A 23,897-nucleotide genomic window follows, 5' to 3' on the forward strand; every position below is an offset into this window, starting at 1 on the left:
TTATACGACTGACAAACTGCAGCAGTTGGAGTTAAAAATCTTAATTTGTGTTCTCCTGATGAAACAAAGTCACCAATATCTTGGATCCCCTGGGGGAAGGCAGATAAACATCAAATTTATATTTTTGGGTGAACTCTCCCTTTATTGGCTTTAATTTTAACACTAGTCTGTTGATACTAATAAGTAACTTGACTGACTTTAAATGTTTCCATCCAAAAGCAATTATCTGTCTTGTTTTTGTTTTTGTTTTGTTTTTTTGTGTGAAGAACTGTACCCTTGAGAAAACCTGTACCCTGTGACATCCATAATGTTGTGTGTAACCTTTACATTTACACTTGTATTAGTTGCATGCAAATTTCTTATGTTGTATTACAACATCTGAGTTGATAATGAGGGTTTAAATATAAAATTGTAAAAAAAAATGTTTTGAAAAAATGTTTTTACATTTATACATGTCTGAATTTTTATTTCATGTTTTGTTTCAGTGTTTAGTTTGAAATGCTTTCAAAATGTCTTGATAGAGATTAAGATGCTTTCTTAAACATTTAAACCTGAGTGAAGCATTAGCTACATGTTTCTGTATGTGCTTGTTTCTTTATTTCTTGTCAATAAATTACCCTTTACTGCACATTGTCACAGTATTATTTTGTCACATTATAAAAGCAACATTTAATTTAATTTAAAATAACCAGCACTGCATAACACAAGTAAACTGTATTAAAAGGATCAGTGATTTTAATTAATATAAAATATGGTAATAACCAGCTTTACTTGTTTTTATAAAACAAAATGCAAAGTAAAATGCATTAAAAAGAGTCAATAGATTTACTTAATTATATTAACTACATCCAATTTGTAAGTAAAAATTACTCAATAAAATTTAACAGGCCAAGTTATATGTACTTGTGCACTTTGTAAATTTTACTCAGCTTAGTTAAGTAAATTTCCTTAATTTCCTTAGATGTTAAATTTACTTGAAAAAATGTTGTGCAAAAACTTGTGAAATAAAAATTGAGTAAATTCTACTTTTTTCAGTGTACTAATAAAAAAATATATATTTACAGTAGGAAATTTACAAAATATATTCATGGAACATGATCTTTACTTAAAGGTGCACTATGTAGTTTTTTTGCAGTAAAATATCCAAAAACCACTAGGCCAGTGTTATATATATTTAACAGAGTTTTTACAATATCCCATATGTTTCCACCTAATTGTAAATTGTGAGAAAATTGCTATTTTTACCAAGGAGCTGGGAAGCCTGAAGGAGTCGCCTGTCAGTTGCGTCATATCTGTGTTACCCTCGGTTTCCGGTTTTATTTGGCAGAAACACTTTACTCTTAGCAGTGTGAACAAGTGTGACAGCAGCCACTGAGTGAACGCACAGAGTAAATCATAACATAATTTTAAACACACTTAAATGTATCTGAATATGATACTCATGAGCGGGAAAGTAAAAATGGCGCCCGCGACTGTGTCCCGTCATAATAAAAGTTCCGCTGCTCGCAAGCCATGTGTTCCGCTGCTCGCAAGCCGGCTGTCATTCTCAGCTACATACTACAGTAACTTTAATAATCACATTCATGAAGAGCACATGTCCCAAGACTCTGTGCTCAAACTTGGCGTCATCAAACTATGCCTTTATTTTGAATAGAGGGATTGCATCGATGTCACTTTCCCGCTGGAACACGCCCCCTCAGCTGGGGCAAGGTGGCAGAAGAGCTGCTGCGTTACTGGAGTTAATAGAGGAAAACGCAAGTAGAGCAAACGATTATCAGTTTAAACCAAAGGTTGGGCTCGATATAGTGTTCCTTACAACTTACCACTGATTCAGTGATCCATGGATAATGACATGCAGCCAGGAATCGTGTACCCTCCTCAGGGAACGAGGGTTACATACGTAACTGAGATGCTCCCTTTCGCTTAGTCACTCTGAGTAATGTCAGTGACTGACAAAAAGGGGTTCCAATTTAATCACACCACTCGGCTGTTTTCCAGTGCCCTCTGTAAGCCTCCCAGCCAACACGTGTATGTGGGGCCCACATGGGTTAAACATGGGTTACAGGGGTACAGAGTGGGCATGGGCTCAAAATGGGCATCTTATCTGGGGCCCACTTGGGTGAACTAAGTAGGTCCCACATGGGCAAACCCAGCTGGGCTCCACATGTGGGACCTAGTTGGTTCACCAATGGGAAATGAGTACATGGGTTGAAAATGGGCTACACAGCTAATTAATTTTTACCAAAAAGACAAGTGCAAACACAGTCAATTCCAAAGGTTGATTACATGGGTAGATAGCACACAAATATGCAACCTTGAAATAATTATTTTATTTTCACACTTTAACACAATGTGACTTCAATCTAATAAAAATCTAAAAATTCCAACACAATTGCAATTTTACCTAATTTTCAACCATGAATGAATGTCACGATGGCCTATTACCGAAAGTCTCCTCCAAAGGCTGAATGTTCTCTCTAAATGTGCACTCGTGGCCGGGAACCACAGAACATTTTTTCTATATATTATTTTGTAAACATAAGTCTATACATTTTCTTTTTTTTTTTTTTTTTAAATGCAAGTTATTTGTAGATTAATGTAACAAGTCATTGTTGTCCATTGTAATTTGTAGGCCTAAGTTAAATTCTATAGTTAAAGTTCTATAGCCTACATTAGTTATTTTTGTAAAGCAAGCTATTTGTAAACTAACCAGAGTAATACTATACATTGTTTATTTTTGATATGTAACTTGAAATGTGTTGCTGTGTTTTATTTTTGTGAAAAAAAATGAAAGAGAAGTGGTTGTTCTGTACATTGTTTATTTGTTAATGCAATTTCTAATTTGTACATTAAACTAATTCTTCTATAAATATATTTTCCGGTCAAATTAAAATGTGTAAATTAAAATACTTTGGTCTATACATTACATAAAGTAGGCTACTTTTTACAACTATTTATACAGTATAATTTAGGTTTAACATCAGAAAGAACACAAATTTAAATTAACAGATAAAACAGAAGACAACATTTGTATGTAGGCTACACTTTCATTGAGCTGAGTGGGAGACCATGCTGGTCCGGGATGGGCTGCACAATAGAGACCCTGGCTCAGCCAGAGGGACATCATCCGAGTTGTGTCCACTGTCTTCATGTTTGCTGGACTGAATCAGTCGATGCCATGTCATAAAAAGTACAACGCATTTGAATAATCAACAAAAAAAAAAAAAAAAAAAAAAAAAAAGAAGTAGGCTGGGCTACTTCAATAAAGTCTTGGACGTAAATATATAAATGTGAAAATGTATTGTAACGGTTACATTTAACATAAGAAATAATATGTTAACTAAACCATAGGTTAGGCTTTAAACCTGGTCATTGTCTGGTCTCCTGATGTCGCAGGCTTTGAAGCATGTTAAAATCCGCTCAAAATTCATAAAAAGTGAATAAAAAAATCTATTAAAAAAAACACTATTTTGCCTCCATTTCTCCTTTTAAAATCCCTTCACAAACCTGCTGTCAGTTTTCACACACCTGCTATAGGTCATTTAATGACGCTTGGTTCAGTGTTGCCAAGTCTGAAATTTGGCTACTTTTACACTATTATTGCTGTGGAATGTTTGTTGCCTGTAGTCCACAGGTTTGAGTTGGCTTTACCCTAGCAATATTTCTATCTCCCATCCGCCGCGTTTTGGCCCATTTTGGCCGTGATTCCGCAACTTTTTATTTGCAATTGGAGGGGTTTTGTTGTTTGGACCTGGCAACCCTGTATCTCGTCCGGTTTGGCTTTCGAAGCGCGCACATTGTCACAGCCTCTGTCACTTTGCTGAAAGACAGGATTTCTTGCTGACTGCCAGTGGATTCAAGGTAAGAACAAACAATTTCTAAACTGAAATGTTAATTAAAGTACACTGTTTTCAAAGCATAAGGTTAATCATAGATTTTTTAAAGTTAAAATTTTAGTTAGACTTCGCTAAATCGTGGCATTTTCCGGCGCCATGACCAAACGATAAGCACAACTGTACCCTATTATAGAAATAATCTTATTTTCTTATAATTAGTAGTATACAAACTGTGAATTATTACAAATATTTTGGAGACTTCAGCATTGAAATTGTAGGCTACCACTGTTTTCCGATATAAATCCCTCAATGGTAGTAATTTCTTAGTTTGTGTAAAGTGTGCACATCAAACTCCCAGAATGAAAGCAGGACTTATTTATATTTCCAATGTAATTATGAGACAAGCGTTCCTGCCTATGTGCTTCTTTTCCTTTTTTATTTAGTGTTAATTTAAATAACAAATGCACAAAAGATTACCAATATAGAAGCGTTATTTATTTATTTTTGCCGTGAGAGGCGCCTTTTTAAAATGGTTTTCTGATAGCAGTGAGCGTTTTGCGGGCTGTTTATGCGTTTATAAAGAAGCGCTATGAGCGCATGAACCAAAAAAAAAAGCACCTCTAAGCAGCAAAGCATCCGACGTCATCTCGTTTTTTAACACTCAAGAATACTGTTCCAAATAATTTACATTGGCTTCTGAAGGATTTGGTAATACTTGAGTCATAGTAATAGTTCGGATCTTCACTTAATAATTAATTAGGCTATATGCATCATTCTAATTATTAATCTGAATGTAGTACTTCTCAAAGAGGTATGACATTTTTTGTCATTGATTAGCTAATAATTAATTGAACTGAAAACAGTAGAAAAAAAGGAAATAAGTAATTGGTTATGTAAGAAATGAGGGATATTTCCCCCAAATATAAATCTCAAATTTCTCCTGAGTACCACCAGCCCTGCACAGTTTGTATGTCTCCCTCATCTATCACACCTGATTCAAATCATGAGCTCATTAGCAGAAACTGCAAAACCTGAAATGGGTATGTCAGCCCCCTCCACCTTCAACTCCTTTAACGGGTGTTACTCCAGACCGCACCAGGACAGTTCTGCAAGGTGCCAGTTCTTCATTTAGAGATAAGACATAATGCTTTTATCCAAAATAATGAAATCCAATTTCTCAACTGTTTACATTTACTTTAGACATAACCGACTGTGTTTACAAGAAAACTTGAAAACTTGATGGGTATAACTATTTATGATTAAATGATGACACAAATTTAGTTTTTAGGTAAACCATCCCTTTAAATATTGCCCTGTGCCCTTGTTTCTGTGTTTGATTGGTATATAATAAACCTTTGGAGCAAAAATGTTGCTCTTGTCACTTTTGTAAAAATCCACAGAAACCATTTGTGTATAGCAGATATTATATCTGATACCATTATTTTATTTCCTGAAAAATGTCAAAGTGCAGATAAATGAAAGCTTTAGCATAAGTTCTGCCAGGAAGACTTAATTGTTACGTCACTTTAACTTCTATCTATCCAATCACATTCTAATACTTGGGTATAAAAGATCGGTACTTACTCATGTTTGAGTTCGCAGATGCTGACGCACCAATTCACCGCCATCCTCCCCACCACCTCCAAGTCAAATCCTTCCCTACTCCACCCCACCACCACCACCAGGATGGTCCCTTCCATACCTCACGGGGGGGGTCGGCTGCGCCTCTGCCTTCGTCTTCAGGCAGGATATGCAGAGTCCATACCCTCTGATTGCGAGCTACGGACGGGGCCTATGCCAAAGTACTTTATTGCTTGCTGGATTGTTAATAAATGGATTATTGTCACAGTATTTATTCTCCCGAGTCTTTCTGGCAGAACTCCTTTTTGTTGGAATTGAATCTCACTTTAATGCTCTTTAAATATTTTACAGGAAGCTTGAAAAAAAATGTGCTTACAAACTCTATTACCAGAAGAGACGCAGAAAAGGCAGTGTCAAAGTGGCTAATCGGTGCCAGGGACAGGGGAGGACACCGCACTGTGAGGGCACGTGGTGGACAGCAAGACGGGTAAATAATTTAAGACTTGCTTGGTTTTAAATGGTAATAAAAACTATAAAAAGATAAGAATGATAGTGCATATCAATACAAATTCAAAATTGTTTTACCATTTGAGAGCTGTTACATACAGTGCAGATGAGGGACGTTGATTTTACTGATCTTTTTTTTTCAATCATATATCACTCATAAATGATTAAATACAAAAAGAATAGTAGCTATTAAGATTGATGTGATTTGGAATGCCTGATAAAAAAATATGATCAGAAAATCAACGTGCCTGAAAATCTGCACGCAGTGTAGAGCGACCGTAACTTGTTACAGTGACTTGTCCTGGAATCTGTCAGCTCTGCATACCCACTTCAGGTCTTGCATAATCTCAGGTCTTCTATAATAAGCTGATAAGATGAATCAGATGTATTAGATGAGGAAGACATACAAAGGCTGCATCTGACAACTTATGCAGCTGACTCGTTGCCTCTCCGACCTATCAGCCAACGACTTAACAGGCAGCGCTTAGATAGTAAGGTACCTCACAAAACTGATTTCGGAAAGACTTATGAGGCAGCACAATGGTTTAATGATCTACAACAAAACAGAAAGAGCATTGGTAACAGCATGTATTTTCTACAATACTAATTTCTCATCAAAATTACTTCAAAAGTGGTAAAAGTTGGTCAAAATGTACTTTTTTGCACACCCAGTATGTTCAGTGCTGAGGGTATTTCAGGACAGATTTACCAACTTCTGATCTAGACCAACTTCATGTGGGGTACCAAAAGGCTTTAAGTGTGAAAAGGGGAATAAAAAAAGTGGAACAATGGTTGATTTAATTTATTTTGTCTTTTCAAAGGGTCGTTGGGAGGCCGACGACAGAGGAGTGAGGAGCTGCACTGTTTTCTTTTTCCATTTTGTTTGTGAAATACATTATTTTTGAGTGTTCAGATATGCAATTTATGTCAAATTAAGTTTGTCAGGAGCTTCATTTTAATGTATACATTTTTTATTGTTGATATTTTTGTGTTATAAAGTTATAAATGTTATAATAGTCATATTTGAATTGTTCCTAATAAACCTTGATTAATAACGTAAATCATAAACTGGTTTCAGTTCATTGAATACCTTTAACATTTGAATGTAGTTAGTGGATTACATGTAATGTTTGTATTACGGGGTTTACTGTAAAATAAGGTAACCCAAACAGAAAATGTGCAAGCCCATATATATACCCGTTGTGGCCCATAAGAGCCCAACATTACACCTATCTGGGTCCCGTCATCAGCCCATATGGGCAGACCCATGTAGGCCCCAAATGGGTGCTACCTGAGTTACCCATATGGGCCTAGTATGAGCCCATCAAGAGACCCATCTTCAACCCATCTGGGCAAACCCATGTAAGCCCCAAATGGGTTCTACCTGGGTTAACCATGTGGGCCCGGTATGAGCCCATCAAGATACCCACCATCAACCCTTCTGGGCAAACCCATGTGGGGCCTCCATGGAAACTGAGGACAAAATTAGCTGGGTCCCAGTTGGGTAGCCCAGGTGGGCCCCAGATATCAGCCCATGAGCAACCCCTTTGGGCCCCACATGGGTGTGTTGGCTGGGCTGAGTGCCCTGTTGTAAGACTAGCACGGACGAATGACTTCCACCTATCACAGGAATAACCAAGGTATACTGGGAAGCATATTCCAGGTGGAAATATGCGCCAAGATGCCTACCCGTAGGGAGGACTTTAAATACATATATGACCCGCTAAGGGTTGCATATGGAAGAACACTGGGGTACCAGCCGCAGGTGGACTTTTAACCCCAGGGGGTGGCAAGCTTGCCAAGGGAACACACCTGCTCAATGAGGCTTATGGTGGAAATACACATGTGGGGGTCGCCCGGAGGGGGAACCATGTACATGGAGGCACCTGGCCGGACACAAGTGTCTGGGCTAGATAGGGCAGACTAACTGGTGTCGGCGTCGACAGTGCTGGAGGAGCTCAGGGATTCTGGAAAGCTACCTGAGGAATATATTGCACGTATCCAGTCCGTAGAGTGGAATGGCAAGCAAGTAGTAGGGGCTATAGAACCTGGACTTCATTTCGGCTGGAGGGACAGGCTCAATCGCACCCTTCGTCAGTAGGGTGGCGATCTCCATGTGCATGACAGGGGCATTGGGCCCCACCATGGTAAAGCTGACACCCCAGAAGCTTGGAGGAGCGTGCACGAACTGAATCGCGTAGCCAAGCCTGATGGTCCTCACGACCCAGCGGGACAGTCCCGGAAGCTGTAGCCAGGGTCCCAGGAACTGCACCAGCGGGGTCATTCGGAGCACAGACATACCCTGGGTGGGGCAGCGGGGCAGCATTACCGGCCCGGACATGGGAGGCGTAGTGTCTCTTTAACCCCTTTTCAGTCAAAGATTGTACACGGCCCCAGATTACTGATGTCAACATTCAATGCAAGTTAAAACATCACACTAACTTCATCTGGAAAAACTTGGTATAATTATAAAGATTAAAGCCTTCAGATTAGTTATTTGACCAATGATTATGATAAAATAAGTTTGCAGTGACAATAATTTCTTAATTTATGTCAGGAGTGCAATATAATCGATCCGATATGAACGATATTTTGAAAATGAATGATGCAGATAACAAAAATGAAAACAAATAATATCTTCTTATGTAACTGTTACATAACTGACACTTCAATATAAGAAAAAAGTGTGTGTGTCTTTTGGGCTGCTTAGTGTCTCCACCCATTATATTTATACAGTGTTTTACTGTATAACTCACTTAATATCTTCTTTCATCATGACCATCATCATCATCTCTCTGCTCCTGCTGGCCTCTCTGCTGCCACACTTGACCTTCACTGGTGAGATTAATTATTTTGAACAATATTTAATAGGTATGCCATAAATAAGTTGACTGGCAGCACTCTCTCTCTCTCTCTCTCTCTCTCTCTCTCTCTCTCTCTCTCTCTCTCTCTCTCTCTCTCTCTCTCTCTCTCTCTCTCTCTCTCTCTCTCTCTCAGCTCATGTAAATGTGGGTATAGTGAACGGCACAGAAGCCAAACCCCACTGAAAAAACTTAGATGGTTTTTGTTCAAATGAAAGGGTGACATATCTGTGGTGGATTCCTGATTTCTGATAAGTTGGTCTTGACGGCTGCTCATTTATGGAACCGGTAAGAGCTTGTTCAGTGTAAACTGTAATGTTAACTTAAAATTGAATTTTAAAGGGGTACTTCAGCGCTGGGAAGATGAATCTGTATTTAAACTGGGTCATCAATGCAGTAGAAATGTGAAATTATTTTTGAATTTGGTGCCTTCTAGACTGAGAAAAGACAGAAAATGTATTTTTGTCCCATGGGGATGAAAGACTACAATTCCCAGAATGCTTCGCTGCCCTGTGAGGCCATTCCCAACACCACCAACTTCATTACTGTGACTGAGTTAGAGAAGACACTATAATTAAAAACTGAACGTGTCTGTTCAATATAATGAGTGAGTCACCGCGCGAGTATCACAGCCCTGAGCACTAACTCCACGAGTGATGAGAGCTGAGGTAATCGCGACTACATTCGCAGCATACATTCACAACGCCAGTTCAGTCTGGCACGCGTTTCAGTTCATGCCTTTGCAAGCTTAACTTTCATAGAAATGAATTTGAGAAGTTAAAAGACTTACATTGCTCACCATAGCTCCGTTTAAATGATCCTGTCTGCAAGCTGAGCTCTCCCTGCCAGCTGAGTGTTATCTCCCATCCCCCATGCGCAGATTCAAAACATGCGGAAATAGCTCCCTCTGCTGGCTGTAGTCTTTAGCCTTTGGGCAAGCATTCCTCCTATGATGCAAAAATCGTCATTTTGCATCATAGGAGGAATTTTTCCAGAAATAAAATGCATAAATCTCTCGTCTCAGGGAGATATGAGGGGGGAAAGCACAATAATTTGAATATTCTCCAGGGTTTCTACTGATACAAAGCCATATGCTAATCGCTGAAGTAACCCTTTAAAGACTGCAGTGCAACCATACAGTATTGTATGACATAAATGCACATTTCCAATATGCTCTTTCAACAGAAGAGATATTCTGACGGTTGTTGTTGGTGCTCATGACTTAAGGAACAGCAAGTGTTCATATTGCATCGGATTGAAGTCCTACATCCCGCATCCAAACTATATAGGCCCACCCAATCCTTTTCGGAACGACATCATGCAGTAGCACAAAACACTTATCTCTATTGCATTTTCTTGCTTTAAAAATGACTGAAGAAATGTAAATAATTTCTATGGAAATTACCTTTCTGTATTAACCTAAAAACACCAACTGTATAATTCATAAAAGTATAAAAGTTTGTTTATAGAAAATGTTTTTTCTTCTTCTTCTAAATTACAGCTCAAAAACATAGTCAAACTAAACAACAAAGTTAGACTGATATCTTTACCAAAAATATTGTTGCCGGCTGGGGAAGACTGGCGACTAATGGCCCAGGGAGCAATCGTCTAATGGAGGCAGACACGACTGTAAAAAATCAGTCAGCGTAGATGGGGATTTAAACGTGCCATAGAATGATTTGAAACAATATGTTAAATTGTTCTCTGATATCTACATAGAGGATATGTGGCTTATTTAAGGGAAAAAAATGTCCAGATACAGTTTTACAGGTCCATTTACAATCCTATAAATTGTCCCTAAGATGTAATGCTCTGTTTTTGCCTTATTTGGAAGAGTCATGAATCTTGTTGAGCTCTGCTCTGATTGGCTTATTTCAGCAGCTCACAGCAGTTCAGTGAAGCGGCTTGTGAGTCCTTTAAGCAAACTTTAAACAAAACATCTCAAATGGAGATTGATAAAATGCAGCTTACTTGTTTACCTGGTGTTTTCAATCATCCGCACGCGAGAAAAAGCTCGCGTTCGTGCGGTTGCCAGATTTCAGTAATTAAATCCCCCAAAAAGAGCTTTTCTGTAAAAAAGAAACCCACAGACCCTTTTACTGTTGGTAGACAATGATGACGTAGCAATGTGCGCGCATTTTGGCAACAAACTATGGCATGAATCGACGGCATCTCAAGCTACGCGAGCGGATTAAGCAACACAGACAGAGAAAATTATTTTAAAAAGTTCATTTTTTATCAAATGGTATTCAGCCCCCAGATCCGTGTACTATACTGGAGTGGATAGAAGACGTTAGCAGATGGCCAAATATACAGTGGCCGGATATATACTTATTTAGTTGAGAAACCGAGCGTGTACACCCGAGAAAAATTACGAGCATATCACTACTGCTTATGAATACGTTGTCTGTGGGCATGTACAGAACGTCAAATACCATGACATAGATTCAGAGTTTTTTGTGTTAAAATCAGAAATTCTCCCTAGCCAAAGACAAGGACACAAGACAACGATGTATGAGGCTTGGGTTATAATCAACCAACGAGAGAATGCAGCAACCACGTTCACTACACCTGTGCACACATAAAAAGGAAGCCAGCAAAATGGTTATGTAGGGAATGTCTAAGAGTTGATGCTTGAATGATTACATTTAGGACTGGGAAATCTATTTTATTGTGTTATGAATCTTTTCAATATTACCCAGACCTACCTTTATTATTTGTTTTCCTTCACGCACTTCTGTTTAAAGTTGAATTTTGTAATGCTATAGTACTACAACTATGTTGCTTGCATGCATTTCTCAAATGGTTATTTTGCAATTAAAATGTTAATAAAATCATTACAAATGAAATTGATAAGTTCTCTGAATTGTTTGTTGGTTGGGTGGGTGGGTACATTATACACACCAGTGACAGCCAATGTTGGGAGGTTTATTATAAAGCATTACGTTTCAAGTACAGTAAATGTTTTACAAATGTAATCTTTTTAAAACTAATACATGGTAATGTGTTACTCATTTGGAAACCTTTTGAATAAACTTTCGGAGTTGCTAACACGTTAGAACCACTAGGGAACAACACCACTTCCGTTGCAAAAATGCGCGCGCAACTCTTTGATCACGTGGGCTGTAAAGGGTCTATATACACTCCGGTTTTTACCTAAACATGTCCAATCTGGCAACCATATACACGCGAGTTCTCTCGCGCACACTTTCTGCTTAAAATAGCTGTGTCTCATTTCGTTAAATTTCAAAGGCTGCGTCCTCCGGAGGACACGTCCTGTGTAGGATGGAGTATACGGAGTGTCCTCAATCAGAATTAAACGAGACGTCCTTCGTAGGACACACAGGCAGGAAGTATCACGTTGCTATGCCAACAAGTTTAGCCTCGTTGCGCTCTCATGCCAGTTATATGAATGAAAATTATTAATAACTTGAAAATGACTATGAAATGTTTCTTGTCTTGACAGCAATGTACTGTTCTAAAAATTTAAAATGCACTAAACAGTTGTAATCCTATTTACCAAAAAATCTGTTTGAGGTAATAGAGCTTAAAAAAAAAAAAAAACTACTTATTTGACTTATTTATTGGCTTGAACTACTTATTTTAAACACCACACCTACGCGCGCATGTATTGTCAGGGGTTGTAAAATGGAAAAGGAGCGAGGACTCAATTGCAGGAAGAATGGGCTATTTATTATAAAAAAAAATCTAACAAAACAAGACCAACAAAAACAACCCAGAGGGGGAAAGACTTGACTTGACTTGACTTGAGGGTAATGAGAGAAGACAGGTGGGGTAAATGAACCAATAATCAGGAAACAAAGTGGGTGGGGTTAGACATACGACGTGAGAGCACATGGGACAAAGAAACACATGAACATGTACTCACACCAAACGTGACATGAACATGCAGCTAATGAAAACTCATAAACTGCATGTTCACACGAAACATGACAACAAGAAAGCATGCAAGAAAGTAAAACACCAGCTGCATGCTACACAACACAAAACACACAGACAGGACAGCGCACACACACGACAGCACAGAGTGCACACGAATGAGCGAGTTCTCACTCTGTGCACTCACAACAGAAGACAAAACACAAGAAGCATGAATGTCCAAATCCCAACACAAAATCGAAACCCAACTAGACAGAAGTGCTGGAACCCGAACGCCCACGCCCCAGACAGAAAACTACAGAGACAGAAGAGCACGCAGCTCGAGCATGCTCAAAGCTGCGTGCTCACACAAGACAAGACAAAATACAGGAGTGTCAGGACTCTGTCACAAAACCAAGAGAAAGCTAGACCGAAGTGACAGAACCCTGACATGTATATCTTGCGGTGGTGCCGTTTTTTCATATAATATATTTTTAAAAAAATGACGGTTGTTACCACAAAGAATTGTGGGTTATCTCCATCCATGAAGGCTACACCTCATGCACAATCCGAATTCATGTGAAAGAAGGACGCATTCGAAGGTCGCATTTGGAGTGTCCTACTCACTTTTTTGAAATGAGACGGCCTTATGACGCACCCTTCGAATGCGACCTCCGGAGGACGCAGCCTTCTGAAATGCAGGTAGTATGCTTGTAATACATTTGTATTTCCAGCATGCTTATTTGAAGTGCATTAAAAATATACTGAATTGCCTTTTAATATATTTTTAAAAAGTATATTAGAGGTACATTGGTAATAAATATATGCTTAAATATACTTTTAAGAAATATGCTAAACACAAGCATACTTTTAATATATTTATAAAAAAGTATGCTAGAACTATTGGTAATAAATATATGCTTAACAACACTTTTTTAAAAATATGCTAAACACAAGCATACTTTCAATGAAGTTTTAGTGTATTTATGCAATATAAATACGAAAAAATTGGAATATGAAAAAATGGAAAAATAAATACGAAAAAATTGAAAAAATCAAGAGACCACTTAACATGGATTTCTCTTAATTTTTTCTTAATAATACTTACATAATGTAATAAATCAAATATGTAGCGTATGCATTGCATTTATCATTTTAATGTTTTCAACATTAATGTTTTCAAAGTTGATAACTTTGAAATATATATATATATAAACAAACATTTGTCAACTATTATTAAGCATTGTAATATGCATACTTATTAATATGTTGTTCACTTTTACTTCCTTAAAGGCTGTTGTCCATTACATGATACATTTAACAGGCTACTATTGAAATTCCCACACGGATTTTAACATCATATTATTAGAAATGCATCATAAGCACCAATCTATATAGAGAACAGTGATCAGAAATTATAAATCTTTAATAAAAATCCCTGTTTTTAATTGTGTTTAAATTCAAACCATACATGATTAAAGCTGATTGGTTCCAGAGCAGTTGAATGACTCTGATTGGTTCTCATAATAATGAGCTCTCCTCAGAGATTCTGTTTATCAGATGCTGTGCGTTTGTGCCTATGGTTTGTGCGTGTTGCTTGAATGCCATAAAAAAATTTGTGATGTCTCTTCAGAGGACTGCGCGCGACTGCTCCTCCAATTCAGTGACGGACAGTAATCATTTTCACACTAGCCACATTTACAAGCACACTTTTTTTGTCCTTCCGGTTGAAAGATTTAGTGGACTGTTTACATGAGACGTTATCTAAACCGATCCGGTGTTTACATGTGATGACTTTCAATCGCAATCATTTTGTGACATGCAGTTTGTCTGCCGCAACAAAAATGTCAACGCTGTTTTCTCCAGCAGCTGGAATGTGTTTGTTTATTTGTTTATTTATTTGGAACCCCATTAGCTTCCACGAGTGGTCGCTAATCTTCCTGGGGTCCATTTTACAATATCAAAACAATATACACAATCACATTACACTTTTTAAAATATGTTATCAAAAGACTACATACACTTCAATTTGAGTCATTACACTTAGTTATCATTACAGATCATACATTTTTTAACATTTTTTTAAAAATAAGATCTGTTGCTTATTTGTCTTATACACATTGGCCCTCATTTATCAAAAGTGCGTACACCAAATTTCCAGCGTACACCTTGCGTACACCCAAACCCACGGTGACTTTGAGATTTATCAATATGGACGTTGGCGTACGGCACGCTCAAATCCTACGCCAGCTCAGGAGGTGGTGTACGCACGTTTGAGTTAGTGCGAAAATGCGCAGAAAAACAATTCCTAACACCACAAAACGCACTGACAAGATATGCTATATGACCCACTGTTAAAAACCACAACGACAACATTCAGTGTTTATTTTTGTGCAACATGAACGTCAATGTTTAATTTGTGTGACTTTACCAAAGCGTTTGATTTGTAGGCATATGTATTCCTCCAGTCGCGAGCCTGTGCGTTTTACCTGGCGGTTCAGGCCCGCGCCTGGCTCAGCAGCTGCGCACGGACTGGGACTAAAATAATTCAGACTTACAAAATAATAAAAATGGCCTTCTTCTTTTAAATAATAATAAAATCAATAAAAACGGCATTCTTCTTCTAAATAACAAGCGTCATTAAGAATAATAATCATAATAATAAGAAGAAGAATCTTACAAATTGTCATGTAATTATTAATGTGAATGAATCTTACTCCACAATACATCATCACTATTGTACACCCCAATACATGTGCCGTGATACGAAATTAAATGCTAATTGTTTCAAAACGTGTTGTAAAATAATGCATTGTGATGGTAATTTATCATCCAAACAGCTATTTAAACTGCTGGAGTGCGCTTCTCAACCCCCACACAACAGTAGCTACTCGTAATTTGGGTCCATATTTTGTTTTTGTGAGCGCCTTTAATCCCACTCTTTAAACTCCCAAATAAAACAATTTCGGGTTTTTTTTCCACTTCCCTGGTGATGATCTCGATGGACACGGCTCAATCATCTCACTAGTTCAGTAGTCAAGGCACTGATCAGGGAGTCAGCCCATTGACTTATGTCCTAATCAGTGCCCTGACTAAGTGGACTAAAGAGATGATTGAGCGCGCCCGATCTCCACGTCGGAGAAGTTTCGCTTCTTTGCCGTCTTCTGTTTGTCCATGACGTAAAATGAGGGCGTGGGGGAGGCAGAGACTTGAATATATAGGGGCGTGTTATTCTAATGACGATCGTTTTCAGCCGTGGGATTTATCAAGGGCAAGTATTGCGTACACCTGAATTGCAGAGGTGCGCACAGTTTCATAAATCAGGCGGTGAAGGGAGTGTAAGCATAATCTTACGCCAACATATACACCCGTTTCTACGCAAGATTGATAAATGAGGGCCATTGAGAGTTGATTCCAAGCTACTGAGGATCTAAATAGTACAGTTCTTCTCATATAGTTTGATTGTGCAAAAGGAACAACTAAATCACCTGAGCTGACCTGCCTAGTAATATGTTGGTGGCAATATCCACTGTACACCAATTTATCCACAAAAAATGTAGGCTTGTTTTTATAGATAGCGTTATGCATGTAACACAGAAGACTTATCTTTAATTTATCCTGTACCTTTAACCATACTAATATAGTGTGCATCTCATTCACACCGGTCCTGTACGAACAGCCAAGAGCAACTCTGGCTGCTCTATTCTGAGCAAGTTGAAGTTTTCTCAAGTGCTCTTGTGTAGCACTGGACCAAATAACTGAGCAGTACTCCAGGTGTGACAAAACCAAAGACTGGACTACGGTTTTCATGACTGAGGGTGGACAAAACGGCACACACTTCCTAGCTAAAGCAATGCCTCTGCCCATCCTAGAAACAATATGATTTATCTGATCAGTCCATGAGAGCTGATTATCCAGCTTGACACCCAAGAGTTTAGTTGTAGTAACCTGCTCAACCAAAGTTGTATCAATGTTCAAATTTAGGTTACAAGGTTTATTTAACAAGTGTTTAGTACCAAAAACAATACATTTGGTCTTAGAAATATTTAGTACTAATTTGTTCAAATTAACCCAGTTGATAATCAAATTTAATTGGTTTTGAAGGTTCATACTTAGATCTTAAGTATGAGCTATTGATGCGGCTATTGATGCGGCTATTGATGTTTTGACATACTTAGTGTTAACTGTAGCCATAGCAACTCTTAACGGCCACCAGGACTAATACAGTATTATATAAGCTATTTATTTGTTTTAAAGTGTAATAATCATCTCAGAAAAAAAAAAGATTCTTCTGTCAGGTGCAGTTAAAGTAAAAACTGCCTGGGGCAATATACGCTGTGTCATTATTCCAACAATATCTTCATAACTTACGAAATAAAACGTTTACAATGTATATTTATTATCAGCTATTACGGACATTGAACGTGAGATGGCTGCGACGAACGTGCGCCATCAGACAGAGAGCAAGACTGATATTTACTGAACGCAGACCGAACCTCGCAAAAGACTTAAAAATGCCGGTTGAAATAAAATGCTAAACCAATCAGCATGTTCAGGGTCCAAGTCCCGCCCTTGAAAGTTCCTGAACTTTGAAAAAGTACTACCTCGCGAGCAGGGCCGTTTGGAGGGGGAAATATTTACCCGGAACTTCATTTAGACCCTGGTTCCTGCGGTCTACATACACCGAGTACCACGCCAAAGTTCCTGGTTCCTGGGTAAAGTTGCTGCGGTGGAAACGCGGCTATTGATGTTTTGATTATGTATGGGGGTCAGGGGCTGCCCATAGAGGGGGGATCTGTCACAGGGTGTTTTGGTGTTGGTTTTATGTTTCATGATTTAAGGTTTTCATGTTCACTGTCATGTTGTGTCATGCACTTCCTGGTTCTGTCATGTGTTTCCTTGTCATGTGACCATGCCCTCATGTGTTTCTGCCTCTTGTTCCTGTGTCTTGTTGTCATTGGTTTATGGGTTGATCATTGTTCACAGGTGTCCCTTGTCTTGTCATTAGCCCTTGTGTATTTAAGGCCTCATGTTTGTCATAGTCTTGGTCAGTTATTGATGTTGTAACCCGCTGTCGGTGAGTGTTTGTCATTGTCATTGTCATTGTCATTGTCATTGTCATTGTCAAGTCTTTTGTTTATGTTCATGCCTCCAGTGGATCTAATGTTACAGTAATACATTAACTCATGATTATCTGTGCATTAATTAAGCATGACTTAATGCATATTAGTGCACCCGTATTGTAAAGTGTTACCAGAATGTCCTCACTTTTCTCCATGACAATTTAATGTCCATAATAGTAGGTGTGCGATGACATTAACATTTTCAGGTGCTTCCAGTAAGAATACATATTTTCTAATCTGTGGTGAATCTCATGTCCTTGCACAGTCAGTAGAGTTTCGGTTTAAGATGTCTTTGCAAACTAGAGTGTTTATCACAGGGTGTCTGACCACAGACACCCTGTGATAAACCCCCAACAGGAAACCAAGTCTGCTGAGAAACTATCTTTCCACTGAAAAATATTTGCTGTGTCATACTGACAAATTGAACTCAATGTCAAATTATAAAATGATCTCCAAAAATTTTAGAAAATAAAATGTTTGATAAAGAAACTTTTGCTTCACTCCTCCAAAAATAGATTTAATCAAATGGCAGAAATGCAGAACTCTTGGTGTAGACATTGGGTAATGTAGGTGAGTCACAGCTGTTTCTCTGATTGAGTCATTTCGCAGATATCAGACAACAGTCCTGAATGCAGAAGAGTCAGTCCTTTAAATCAGATTTAAAACCAGATTGGATTTATGTACAATTTAAACTAAGCAGGATTAGGATATTTAGGATATTTTTCTGTTCTTCAACATTTTTAGTACATTAAGAACCAGGGGCGGAGCGGGGGGGTGGCTAATGGGGCTTAAGCCCCGAATGTTTTGTCAAAAGCCCCGAATCTTTTAGTAAAAAAAATCATAATAATAAAAAAAAAAAAATCTTTTTGTTTAATTTCCTCTCAGTCTTTCAGACTGGAGCGGCAAAAAATGAAACAAAAGCTCCTTTACCGTGTGTGGCGGTCGGCAATGCGTCGCACACATAGACTGTCGCAAAATCCCCAGATTGTTTGCCAATGCCAACTGCCAATAAAAACTAACGAAGAAGAATATACATCTTCTTCTTCGTCGTTGTCATCAGGGATTGGCGGGCTTTTGTATTTCACCGGCGTCGTAGTGAACATGGACACTACACATTTTTTTTTAAAGGGAACACTAAACCTCACCGGCCAGAGAGAGATTCTGCATCAGACGAAAGTGTTACAGGTTTGTGAATCCGCTGTTGTAACACTTGAGTTACATGACTGTACTGCTGGCTAGCTAGAGTTAACGTTAGGTGTTACTTATTAAGGCGAGACACGACAGGTGAAAAGAAAGTCAATTTTGAGATTTTGGGCCAGTTTACTCCCTTAACATGTAAGCTTTCATGTCACAATAAAAAAGGGCAACATTACACATTTAAGGGTGTTATTTCATTATATTTTGTCACCGTGCGCCTTTAGATTTCTACCTGAAATCATCCAAAGTTACTCTAACGCGAGCTCCCGTGCCGTCTCCATTCACAGAAACATGTCATGCCTGATATCATTATAAAGCTCTCAGTCTCACACACAGCGCTGTCTAATCCAAATATGGGCATTTCCTTTGTAGAACTAACCAACCGCGAAAGTTTGCAGCCGAAAACAACATCTGATTGGTCATGGATTCTGATGTAGCAAATCTGTCAGCTAAGCACAAAGTAAACCAAACTGAACTCTAAAGATTAGTAATGATGTTTACACCAAATTTCAATCTCACCTATGCAGGCTAACTTAAAAATAGTCAGATAATGGTTGCCTTTTTTATGTGCCAGGGGTTAAAATGAGTCATCCTTAACATGTTTGGTGTGTTTTGGATTCACTACAGCTGGAGAACAGTTCAATACCAAACACATTGTAGGCTCTACTGGGTGAATTTTTTTACTAACTTATTTTCCCAGATAGTATATAGATTTTTAGGCATTCTATTATCTCAAACAGCCTGAAAAATAGTGCATTTAGCTGATGTAAATGGAAAAAAATCTCCCCGGGGGAGTATACCCCCGGACCCCCCTAGGTTTGGGCTAAGCCCCGAATGTTTACATTGTCTGGCTCCGCCCCTGTTAAGAACATAACTGTTTTATTGCAGTTTGCCCTGCAAAAACTAGCCAAGAGAGTGAGCATATTGATAGCAATGCTAAAAAATGCATAAAATAAACATTAAATGTGCACATTTATTGTAAATGTAGAAGACATAATGCAATAGAAGTCTTTCATTTTCCATCAGACGTACCAGGAAGTAGTGTTGTAGTACTACAGACCGGTCCTAACCCTTATATGTTTCTCATTTCCAGTAGCAATATGACCCCAACATTTAGAGAGCGATTGTATAAAAAGTATACAATTATTAATACAAATGATATATTTTTCTTCATTTACCGGTACTTTTCAGTCTATACTGGGAGATTTTTTTTACCTATTCACCACAAAATTCTTTAACTAGACCATTAGCATGCATATAAAATATTAAATTTTTATGAAGAAAAAAATGTATGTATAAAATAAAAAGTTAGGGGGCGAATCCTGCCACCTGCTGGATAGAGAAAAATCTGTGGTAAAGTGTTTTTTTTTTTTAAGTACATAAACTATATCTGAAGAGTGAACACACACCGTGTGTTTGTGTGCGAGGAAAATGTAATTGCAAACCCTATAGTGTATACTAGAGTGAAATGTGATATTGTGATGCTTTACTTCCAAAGATGATGAAGATAGGCAGGGTAGTTCTAAATAGCAGCAAGGTTTATTAAATAAAGAAAAGAAAAAAGGCATCACAAAGTACCATTTAGGTTGACTGTAATAATTGCATGCAACTACATGCTCATGCAAGAGAAAAGGGACCATGTGTTTGGAGGCTTCAAACTGCCATCCTTTTCAATCAGCATCAGAAATCAGAAAGAGCTTTATTGCAAAGTATGTTTACACATTTTTGGTTACAAAATCTTCCACATGCAGCACAAACAGAATGACAGTGACCAGACACAGATGATTAAAAAGAATAAAAATGGAATATGTAAATAGGTAATACAAATATACACACAAAATCAACAATATATAGACAATGTATGGCAGGCTATAGGCTATGTGTGTACAGGTATGGTGTGTACAAATGTAAGGATGTATATAATGGTGTGTTAAATCAGGGGTATTCAAACTTTATAATGCCAATGACCCCCAATTATGATGAACATTTATGAGGGACCCCCTTCCTAAAATCTATCTCTATTTTATTTTATTTTTATAGACGGTTTCATCGAACGCACGCGCGTTGCTACGGTTACGCGCCTGGCCCGAAGTTAACTTCCGGTCTGTGTCTGTTTGTATGGCGCACTACTCAGTAGAAATACATTTTGACGTACTATTCTTGGTTAACATGATATAAATATTAAAAATCAAGCAGAGAGCACATGACACAAGTTTCCCAACATTATTCTTATATTATGAAACAAAGAAACATGTTATGCCGACGCATTGCATAATTGAAAGGCGAGTGCGCATGCATTTATATAGGCTACTGTGAACCCACCGGTAAAATTATGTTCGTTTCAATCCAGCTCAGGCATGACATAAATCTGTAGCTTACTATACTTGTTGTAGCCATTAAACAATGTTTTTTCTTCATATTTATGTTTAAATATTATAATATTATTTTTAGATTTCATCTGATTATGATAGGCTATAAGTGCAAAGATGCGAGTGGGTCAGAAATGATTTTGGTGGTTATATTTAGTTTAATATTAAGTTTTGTTTTGTAAAAAGCCTTTCTTTCGTTTTGTACAAATTGTCTCTTAATTTTAATAAAGGGTTCTTCGGTTAATTGCATGTATTTAATTAATAAGAAATAAATAAGACTAGGTCGCGGAAGCCATCGCTTTCATCATGAACTGAAGCGCGTCTCAAATAAACTGAAACTCGGCAGGCTCGCCTCACAGACATGAGGAATATGTAGCCTAATATGTGTAGAAACGAAAAGATTTAAATAAGCACATGGTGCAGTGTTCAGAACTCACGGTAAACAACCAGCGTTATACAGATGATCACGGCGATGGGCATGAGCGGGATGTTAAAGTTTAAGGGATTAATCACTGGTCTAGTCTGTTAAACTTGTCAGAAGTTCTCGTTTCTAATCTGCCCTCGTGGTCTATTTTTTCTCTCATCAAAACCGAATACCATCAGTGGTTGTACATCAAGAGCAGGAACAGTTTTTGTGCATTTTGTTTCGCGATCTGACCGGAACAAACAGAAAGTCTCTGCAACGGCGTTAAGCGTTAGATTAAAGCGCTCGTCTGTGTGAAGACTGCAGGAGCCGCGTTTGCTGCATTGAACTGCATTGTTTGTATTAGTTAGGTTAATCCGTGAAGCAAGATGTTTTAAAAAAGTGGTAGGGACATGTCCCACCTGCAAATTACTCCTATGAGTTAAAAAAAAATTGGTTGATTGACGCCAATCGGACGTTCATGTATTTTTTCCGTCTATTTGAAAGTTCGGCTAATAAACATGGTCTTTTTTTTTAAGTTACATAAACTGCTTTCAGGAGTTTTTGACCGGCATATCATCAAAATGTCCGGAAAACGAAACCTCTGCCGGTCACTTTGACCGGCACCATTGTTTTCTAGCGGAAACTCTGGGATCAACGTGACGGTGAGTAATGAATTACAGGATTTTTGACCTACCCTTTAAGTGGGGCGTTTTCCCACTCTATATTAAAGACATAAATGGGAGATTATTTATAATAAACATGCTGAAACAAAAAAAAATCTATACATTAAGATAATGGTGCACAATCAAAATTAAAGATGCTAACGCATAAGAAAGATAACGCATCCTCTGGTGTTATTGTCGTCTACCGGAAGTTAAGTTTGGGCCACAAAAGCGCGCATGCGCAGTAGCGTTTGTTTATGTTGTTACCGTTGAAACAGTCTATAGTAAGTAAAAATAGTAAGTCATAGTAAGTGTGACATTATAAATACAACATATTGTTCCAAACTTGAACTGGCTATATTTAATGCTGGATGTATAAACCCGGGGCCTGTACCATGATGGTAGTTTAACAAACTCAGGGTTAAAGGATTAGTTTCGAGTTGACAAAACCAAACCATTGTATTAAGGCTTTGTTGGTCCCATGATGCTGATCATCAGCTTTCTTTGTCAACTCAGACTTTGATCCTGAGTTCAGGAGTTTAGCTGTGACATCAGCAGTGAACAGCCAATCACACGCTGTGGAACTGAGATTCACTTCTCACCAGACAATCAGTGAGATTAATTTCTCTCTTCTGCAGAATATTGCATGACTGTAAAATATTAAGAATAAAAAAAATACACAGCAAGAAGAAAAGCTGTCTATGAAAAAGGACAACTTGAAGTAAAAATAGTATACATCAATGCAAGTAAAAGTTATGAAGTTAGTTTAGTTGATATAGAGAAATTTAAGCTCAGTAAGCTTTTTTTAATAGGCTAGTTTTATTTATTTATTTTAAAGCTTATTCATAGCTTTATTAAAGCTTTTAAAGATTTTAAAGCTTATTCATATGACTTTATGCAGGTGATGTAATTTTAACAAAGTGCCTATTAATGATTGATTAACTAAAATGATAAATGTGTAATTGATTAAAGGTATAATAATTACAAAAATTATATCTAAATCATTCAAAATTATTTTTTTTATAAATAAGCATTGTTTTTTAAGATACTTTAGTCTTTAAAAACCATTTGCTATGCAGTGACCTTTAATTTGGAGTAAAAACAGGGGGAGTGACTTTATTGCATCAGAGGTGCGTCACTTTACTCACTTTACTCACAGCTGATTGGTCCAATTTCAGATTGAGCTCTCTAATCCAGAACATATCCTGCCCCAGAACAGGTTAGCTGTGGAGTAAGTTACTATGGCGATGAACACAGCTAAAAGCCAAACCACTTTAATGGTACCTAAAACCCAGGATTGGCACAAACTAATCTTAAACAAATCTGGCTAGCCAGCTAAACCGGCTTCATGGTACAGGCCCCTGAAGAACATTTTCAATTAAACATTATTATACAACAAGACAAACATATACAATTCTGGAAAGTATGTTTATGTCAAGAATGGAGAGAAACATTTAGAAAATGAAATTTTTTCTT

General features: G+C 37.8%; 1 long non-coding RNA gene and 1 pseudogene across 1 annotated transcript; both read left to right on the forward strand.

Moving 5' to 3' along the window:
- The first annotated feature begins 3,761 nt into the window (after nucleotides 1–3,761).
- LOC137039513 (uncharacterized) lies at nucleotides 3,762–7,493 on the forward strand. The gene is made up of 3 exons (XR_010897677.1): nucleotides 3,762–3,861; nucleotides 5,769–5,904; nucleotides 6,746–7,493. It is a non-coding gene; the product is annotated as an uncharacterized lncRNA (long non-coding RNA).
- Nucleotides 7,494–8,698: 1,205 nt separating this feature from the next.
- LOC137039762 (mast cell protease 1A-like) overlaps nucleotides 8,699–23,897 on the forward strand; it is an 18,748-nt pseudogene continuing 3,549 nt past the window's right edge.

This window comes from Pseudorasbora parva, chromosome 14, assembly GCF_024679245.1.
Source record: "Pseudorasbora parva isolate DD20220531a chromosome 14, ASM2467924v1, whole genome shotgun sequence".
NCBI lineage: Eukaryota > Metazoa > Chordata > Actinopteri > Cypriniformes > Gobionidae > Pseudorasbora > Pseudorasbora parva.